We start from the raw sequence: 9,075 nt of genomic DNA on the forward strand, positions 1-9,075 counted from the left end.
TGTGAACCGCAGGACCTGGTACTGAGTACCCCACGGCCCCATGGGGGCGATCCATATGGGCATTACAAGTCTAGGAGACACTCCTTTGTAATGGGTCATTTTTTTTATGAGGCCCTCCTCCATGTTTCTTCCAAAGAAAATTGAGGTACCTGCAAATTTGGGTCCTGTTCCTCACACTGGCAGCCTGTGTTACCCTCCCTATTTTAGGTGACTATTGGGTTAACTTGTGTACACTGTTGGTGGAGCATTTCTGGCCATCTGTGTCAGTTTACATCTTCACACTGTGTATTGTGGCTGATGCCCCATTACATTTAGGATGGTATTTTTGCAGATGGAACTATTACTTATGCTCTAGCATCTTATTATGGGTCTTTGCCTTTGTCATCTTTTCACACTGCATGTGTGATTTATATGGTATCCCACAGTGTACTGTACTTATAATAGTATCTATACGCAGCGCTATATGTGCTATCCGTGTCATTTATATTGTATGCATCATGAACAGGGCCTATGGGGGAGTTTTTTCTCATGATGGTTTTAATTGCTTTTAACATGTTGTTACCAATAAAGTTGTTCCTTTTTTCATACTATTGATTGGTGGTGTGCAGTTCATATAGTGGCTTCTTTTCCTTGTTGCTCTTACCAGGGCAGGCCTTGCATTCAATGCAACATTTTTTCAGGAAGCCCTCCTGTACCTCTCGTGAAAGGGGTATTGGGGTGCATTGCAATTGTTGACAGCCCAGCCACTCACTGCATAGGCAATGACAGCATAGGAGACCCACTGCTTAATAATGGCCCTTTAAGAATATTAACACCTTCACCCCGGGGCTTTTTCATTTTTGTTTTTCACTCCTCTCCTTCCCAGAGCCATAACTTTTTTATTTTCCCGTCAATATGGTCATGTGAGGGCTTATTTTTTGTGGGACGAGTTGTACTTTTGAACGATTCCATTGGTTTTACCATGTCATGTAAGAGAAAACAGGGAAAAAATTCCAAGTGCGATGAAATTGCAAAAAAGTGCAATCCCACACTTTTTTTTGTTTTTTTTGTTTGGCTTTCTTGCTAGGTTCACTAAATGCTAAAAATAACCTGCCATTATGATGTTCCAGGTCATTACAAGTTTATAGAAACCGAAACATGTCTAGGTTCTCTTTTATCTAAGTGGTAAAAAAAAATTCCAAAGTTTGCTAAAAAAAAAAAAAAAAATTGTGCAAATTTCCGATAATGGTAGCGTTTCAATTTTTCTGATCTGGGGTTGAGTGAGGGCTTACTTTTTGCATACCGAGCTGGCGGTTCTAATGGTAATATTTTGGTGCAGATACATTCTTTTGATCGCCTGTTATTGCATTGTAATGCAATGTCGTGGCGACCGAAAAAAACATAATTTTGGTATTTTGATTTTTTTTTCTCGCTATGCCGTTTATCGATCAGGTTAATCCTTATTTTTATTGATCGATCGGGCAATTCTAAATGCGGCAATACCAAATATGTGTAGGTGTGATTTTGATAATTGTTTTATTTTGATTGGGGTGAAAGGGAGTGATTTAAACTTTGGGTTTTTTTTAGATTTTTAAACACTTTTTTTTTTATTTTGGCATGCTTCAATAGCCTCTATGGGAGGTTAGAAGCTTGCACTACTCGATTGCCTCTGCTACATAGAGGTGATGCACAGATCACCTCTATGCAGCAGAATTGCAGGCTTGCTATGAGCGCCGACCACAGAGGGGCACTCATAGCAATCTGCCATCAACAACCATAGAGGTCTCAAGGAGACCTCTGGCTGTGATGGCAACGTACCAATGACCCCCGATCACGTGACGGGGGTAAGCAGTGTGAGTACTTCTGGCCGCACTGCCGGCAGCGCTTGCTAAATGCCACTGTCAGAGTTTGACAGCGGCACTTAACTAGTTAAGCGGTCGGATCATGACATTGCGCGCACATGTCAGCTATTGAAACCAGCTGCCATGTTGCGGCTTTGAGGTGGGTTCACAGCCGGAGCCCACCTCAAAGCGGGGGATACTACCAGCTGACGTACTATTCCATCAGCTGGCAGAAATTGGTTAATGCTGCCTGATGCCCCTCTAAAAAAAGGCTTTGTGATTTTAAGAGTCCCTCCTTCATTTATGAAACAAGATGTGTCTCCTTATGTGTCACACACCATGTGGCCAGCTAGGGTTGTTAAATGTTACAATAACATGAATGCATTTGTATTGGTGGAAAGCAGCGTAAAAGTTGAAAAACGCATCAAAAACGCTGCGTGTGAAGATAGCCCAAGTGGTGGAGAAACATTTTGGTCTGGGGTAAATTATTTTGCCCTATATACAAATCATTAGCCTGGAAAGTATGTACCTTAACATATTTCCCAGCATAATCCATTTTGGTTTCGTTTTTGTATGTTTTTGGTGCACCTGTAAAAATGGCATAAAACTCTGACAACATTGCTTACAGCTGTGACCTTGGAGTCAGAAAAGCTTCCAGGGGTGATCTCCATGATGTTCCAGTGTCATTTGAGTAGTGTTTCCATCATTTTCAGACGTTTTAAGACCTTAGAAGGATCTCTGGGGGGTGGTCGAGGTTTCCCATAGACTTACATTGGGCTTGTTGCTCGGGTGGAGTACCCGAGTATTCTAATTTGCTCGGCCCGAGCAACGATCGGGCATCACTGTTTACATACAGTAAACCATTGCATATCCATTAGATTTTTATATGTCCCTCACTAATAATGTTAGTAGTGTGTGTGTGTGCGTGTAAAATTTTGGAGCTGTAAGTGTTCAATTAAAATACTGCTGTTGGCTCCCCTGCAATGTTCTCTTCCAGAGAGGGAAAGCCAGTGATTGAGGGAATATTAATAGCCTAGAGAGGGACCATGGTTTTTGCCCCCCCTGGCAAAAAACATCTGCCCCCAGCCACCCCAGAAAAGGCACATCTGTAAGATACGCCTATTCAGGCAATTAGCCTCTCTCTTCCCATTGCCCTCTAGCATTGGCATATGTGGTAAAAAGGGGTTAATGTCACCTTGCTATTGTAAGGTGACATTAAGGCTATGTGCACACGTTGCGGATTGGTGTGCGGATTTTTCCGCACTGTTTTTTGCAAAATCCGCAGGTAAACCACACTGCGGATTACCCGCGGATTTACAGCAGTTTTTGTGCGGATTCCACCTGCAGTTTTACAGCTGTGGATACCTATTGAGGAGCAGGTATAAACCGCTGTGGAATCCGCACAAAGAATTGACATGCCGCAGAAAAAACACTGCTGCGTTTCCGCGTGTTTTTTTCTGCAGCATGTGCACTGCAGAGTTTGTTTTCCATACGTTTACATGGTACTATACAGTACATGGAAAACAGATGCAGATCCGCAGCATCAAATCCGCTGCGGATCCGCGGCAAAATCCGCAACGAGTACACATAGCCAAAGACTGATTAACAATGGAGAGGTGTCAAAAAACACCTATCCATTATTAATCCAATAGTCTGAAAGGGTTATAAATACACGCACATTAAGAATAAAGCCTTTTAACCCCTTTACCCCCAAGGGTGGTTTGCATGTTAATGACCGGGCCAATTTTTACAATTCTGACCACTGTCCCTTTATGAGGTTATAACTCTGGAACGCTTCAACGGATCCCAGTGATTCTGACACTGTTTTCTCGGGACATATTGTACTTCATGATAGTGGTAAAAATTATTTGATAGTACCTGCGTTTATTTGTGAAAAAAACAGAAATTTGGCGAAAATTATGAAAATTTCGCAATTTTCCAACTTTGAATTTTTATGCAATTAAATCACAGAGATATGTCACACAAAATACTTAATAAGTAACATTTCCCACATGTCTACTTTACATCAGCACAATTTTGGAACCAAAATTTTTTTTTGTTAGGGAGTTATAAGGGTTAAAAGTTGACCAGCAATTTCTCATTTTTACAACACCATTTTATTTTAGGGACCACATCACATTTGAAGTCATTTTGAGGGGTCTATATGATAGAAAATACCCAAGTATGACACCATTCTAAAAACTGCACCCCTCATGGTGCTCAAAACCATATTCAAGAAGTTTATTAACCCTTCTGGTGCTCCAGAGGAATTTTTTGAATGTTTAAATAAAAATGAACATTTATCTTTTTTTCACAAAAACATTACTTCAGCTCCAATTTGTTTTATTTTACCAAGGGTAACAGGAGAAAATGGACCCCAAAAGTTGATGTACAATTTGTCTTGAGTACACCGATACCCCATATGTGGGGGTAAACCACTGTTTGAGCGCATGACAGAGCTCGGAAGCGAAGGAGCGCCGTTTGACATTTCAATGCAAAATTGACTGGAATTGAGGTGCGTTTGGAGAGCCCCTGATGTGCCTAAACATTGAAACCCCCCACAAGTGACACCATTTTGGAAAGTAGACCCCCTAAGGAACTTATCTAGAGGTGTGGTGAGCACTTTGACCCACCAAGTGCTTCACAGAAGTTTATAATGCAGAACCGTAAAAATAAAAAATCATATTTTTTCACAAAAATTATCTTTTCGCCCCCAATTTTTTATTTTCCCAAGGGTAAGAGAAGAAATTGGACCCCAAAAGTTGTACAATTTGTCCCGAGTACGCTGATACCCCATATTTGGGGGTAAACCACTGTTTGGGCGCATGGGAGAGCTCGGAAGGGAAGGAGCGCCGTTTGACTTTTCAATGCAAAATTGACAGGAATTGAGATGGGACGCCATGTTGCATTTGGAGAGCCACTGATGTGCCTAAATATTGAAACTCCCCACAAGTGACACCATTTTGGAAAGTAGACCCCCTAAGGAACTTATCTAGAGGTGTGGTGAGCACTTTGACCCACCAAGGGCTTCACAGAAGTTTATAATGCAGAGCCGTAAAAATAAAACAAAATTTTTTTCCCACAAAAATATTTTTTTTAGCCCCCAGTTTTGTATTTTCCCGAGGGTAACAGGAGAAATTGGACTCCAAAATTTGTTGCCCAATTTGTCCTGAGTGCGATTATACACAATATGTGGGGGTAACCACTGTTTGGGCGCATGGGAGGGCTCGGAAGGGAAGGAGCGCCATTTGGAATGCAGACTTAGATGGAATGGTCTGCAGGTGTCACATTGCGTTTGCAGAGCCCCTAATGTACCTAAACAGTAGAAACCCCCCACAAGTGACACCATTTTGGAAAGTAGACCCCCTAAGGAACTTATCTAGATTTGTGGTGAGCGCTTTGACCCACCAAGAGCTTCGCAGAAGTTTATAATGCAGAGCCATAAAAATAAAACAAAAATTTTTTCGCACAAAAATTATTTTTAGCCCCCAGTTTTGTATTTTCCCGAGGGTAACAGGAGAAATTGGACCCCAAAATTTGTTTCCAATTTGTCCTGAGTGCGCTGATACCCCATAAGTGGGGGGGAACCACTGTTTGGGCGCATGGGAGGGCTCGGAAGGGAAGGAGTGCCATTTGGAATGCAGACTTAGATGGAATGGTCTGCAGGTGTCACATTGCGTTTGCAGAGCCCCTAATGTACCTAAACAGTAGAAACCCCCCACAAGTGACAACATTTTGGAAACTAGACACCCTAAGGAACTCATCTATATGTGTTGTTAGAGCTTTGAACCCCCAAGTGTTTCACTACAGTTTGTAACGCAGAGCCGTGAAAAAAAAAAAAAAAAAACTTTCCCCCCAAAATTATTTTTTAGCCCCCAGTTTTGTATTTTCCCGAGGGTAAGAGGAGAAATTGGTCCACAAAAGTTGTTGTCCAATTTGTCCTGAGTACGCTGATACCCCATATGTGGGGGGAACCACCGTTTGGGCGCATGGGAGGGCTCGGAAGGGAAGGAGTGCCATTTGGAATGCAGACTTAGATGGAATAGTCTGCAGGCGTCACATTGCGTTTGCAGAGCCCCTAACGTACCTAAACAGTAGAAACCCCCCACAAGTGACCCCATATTGGAAACTAGACCCCCCAGCGAACTCATCTAGATGTGTTGTGAGAACTTTGAACCCCCAACACTACAGTTTATAACGCAGAGCCGTGAAAATAAAAAATCTTTTTTTTTCCCACAAAAATTATTTTTTAGCCCCCAGTTTTGTATTTTCCCAAGGGTAACAGGAGAAATTGGACCCCAAAAGTTGTTTTCCTATTTGTCCTGAGTACGCTGATACCCCATATGTTGGGGTAAACCCCTGTTTGGGCACACGGGAGAGCTCGGAAAGGAAGGAGCACTGTTTTACTTTTTCAACGCAGAATTGGCTGGAATTGAGATCGGATGCCATGTCGTGTTTGGAGATCCCCTGATGTGCCTAAACAGTGGAAACCCCCCAATTATTCTGAAAATACTCACCCAGCTCCCTCGTTGGCTCTCGCTGCTTCCTGGCCTGGCCGCATCTTCTCCTATATGCGGTCACGTGGGGCCGCTCATTTACAGTAATGAATATGCGGCTCCAGCTCCCATAGGGGTGGAGCCGCATATTCATTACTGTAATCGGCGGCCCCACGTGACCGCATACAGGAGAAGATGCGGCCAGACCAGGAAGCAGCGACAGCCAACGAGGGAGCTGGGTGAGTATTTTCAGAACAGTGGGGGGGCGCACAGGGGGTGGGAGGACGGGGGGCACATAGATCTTTATTTTAAACACTATTATTCATATCTTCTCTGCAGCAAACGCTGCTGCAGGGAAGATATGAATTGCGGCTTCAGCACCAGATGCTGCTACGTGTGGTACCCAGTGGGCACACGGGCGGCACACGTGTGCCACACGTGTGCCACACTGATGTGCCACAGAAACGTAGCGGCACACGGACACGGATAATTCCGGTACCGATTTTTTCTGGTACCGGAATTATCTGGACGTGTGAAACCGGCCTTAGAGAGGTATTCACACAGGTCAGGGACCCATCAGGCTGAGACCACCATGACGATGCTTGATGGGCACATAATATTATGTGATAAGCGTCTCATATTGTTTCCTAATCCTCCAAAACCATTTTGCTATTCTAATTTCACATATTCCAAATTGACATGCTTTAGCATGATAGAGTGCAACCTTTTTTGTACACCATATTTAATTACCAGCCACCAGTATTCTATGTAGAGGTGAGAGAGGGAACAGTAGGGAGGAGCTGGAAACAAACTTTTGAGCTAAAAATTAAAATAGCTACTCTTTAAGAATTACATTTAAAAACCTGTCCAAACTTCAGAATTTCAAAAGTAATATTGATGAATTTTCACTTTCTATCGTTTGTTTCTACAAACAAATACACTGTCAACTAGGGCAATGGAAACCGTGGTGTAGGAAAGTTTATTTAGATAGCATTATTCATGTGATTACAGACATTGTACACCTGCATTATACAGGAGAGTTTCTAAATCAATGTCCCAAAGCGTAACTTTATTTACAAACTAGTTTGTCTTGGCTTTAAGGAATGATTTAAGTGTCTGTTTTTTTCCCCCGAAACCAAAGGGCTTCAGTGCTCCAGTGCTGCACACTTAGCAGGCACAGGCAAATGTTTATGTTACCTATTTGTTCATTTGCTACTTACACAGATTTAAAAGAAAAGTATTGATACTATGGTATCTGGATAAAGCACAAATTTAACTAGGTATGTAATGACAGTGTAGGCATTTATTTATTAGTTGGGTTACTAAATGAGTTGCTTTTAGAGTTCGGTATTTATTCTACAAATGAATGAGTGGTAGAAAAGTGTGGAAAATGCATGGATGCCAAATGTGTTGGCTGCAGCCATTTATAAGTTTGGTTAGCATTCAACAGGCATTAAAATATTGATTGTAAATAACAAAGTGATGAATAGCCTATAACATACTTTGTGACTGTTAAACAAAAACACTTATGGAAGCCATTACATAGTTTATGTGTTCCTTATATACCATATGTTTCTTTTATAGCGTTTAACCCCTTCTTGACATAACATGTAATACTACATCTTATTTGGGAAGCAATTCCCACAAATGGACAAATGGCATGTCCTATGATTGTGCAGGCACAGGAGCTGTGCACGGCGGTGTGATCGCCATGGGGAATCAGCTTACCTGACAGTCCAGCTCCTGCAGTAATAACCTGGTGCAAATCTGGTGCCTGTAGCGTCCCTACTAGTTTTTTAACCCTCTAAATACTACAGCAAACAGCGTCTGCAGCATTTTGAAGGCTGTGAGAGGGAGGTGTCCTGTCCGGACAATGAGTGATTCGGATTTCAATTTTTTGCATACTAATTCTATTCATGTTTTCCACAGATAGAAATAATTCACAATGTAGCCCATGGGGCTGTTCACATGTCCATTTTTTTTTGCACACTGAGTTGTCCATGTAAAAATGCGAAAGCCTGTCCAATATTAATTCAAGTTGCCAATATTATTCTATGGGTCAGTGAAAAAAATCAGGCAGCACTCTTCATGGACTGCTAGATATGGGAAGAGAGAAACTCTTTTTCCACAAGCAAAAAAAAAAAAAAAGAAACTTAGACCAAACTCTGATGAAATTCTGAACAAAATCACTGTTGAAACTAAGGCAATTTTCACATACGTGAAAAAAAATGGACATCTAAATAATTCCGAACACTACCAGGTCTAATACCCTGCAATACATATTTGTTGCAGAGTGTTAGATGAATGATCATATAAATTAAAGATGAAGTTCCATAGTGAGACTAAGGCCAGTCTCACACGTCCAGATAATTCCGGTACTGGAGAAAACAGTACCGGAGTTATCCGTGTCCATGTATCCGTATGCTCACGTAGGCCATCCGTGTGGGATCCGAGTGATGTCCGTGAGTACGTTTTTAGGGTCCATGTGCTGTACGTGTGCTGTACGTGTGTCTGTGTCCGTATATTGCAACAATTTTTACAATTTTAACCCTATGACAGGAAAAACGCACACGGACAGCACACGGATTGCAAACGGACAGCATCCGTGTGCGGTATGTGTTTACACGGACCCATTGACTTTAATGGGTCCGCGTGATTCGTGCACTCCCACGAACACTGACATGTCTCCGTGTTTTGCAAATGGACACACGGTCCGTGAAACCACACTGATATATGCAGAGACACATTTACTTTAATGT

Source organism: Ranitomeya imitator, chromosome 5 (assembly GCF_032444005.1).
Source record: "Ranitomeya imitator isolate aRanImi1 chromosome 5, aRanImi1.pri, whole genome shotgun sequence".
Classification (NCBI taxonomy): domain Eukaryota; kingdom Metazoa; phylum Chordata; class Amphibia; order Anura; family Dendrobatidae; genus Ranitomeya; species Ranitomeya imitator.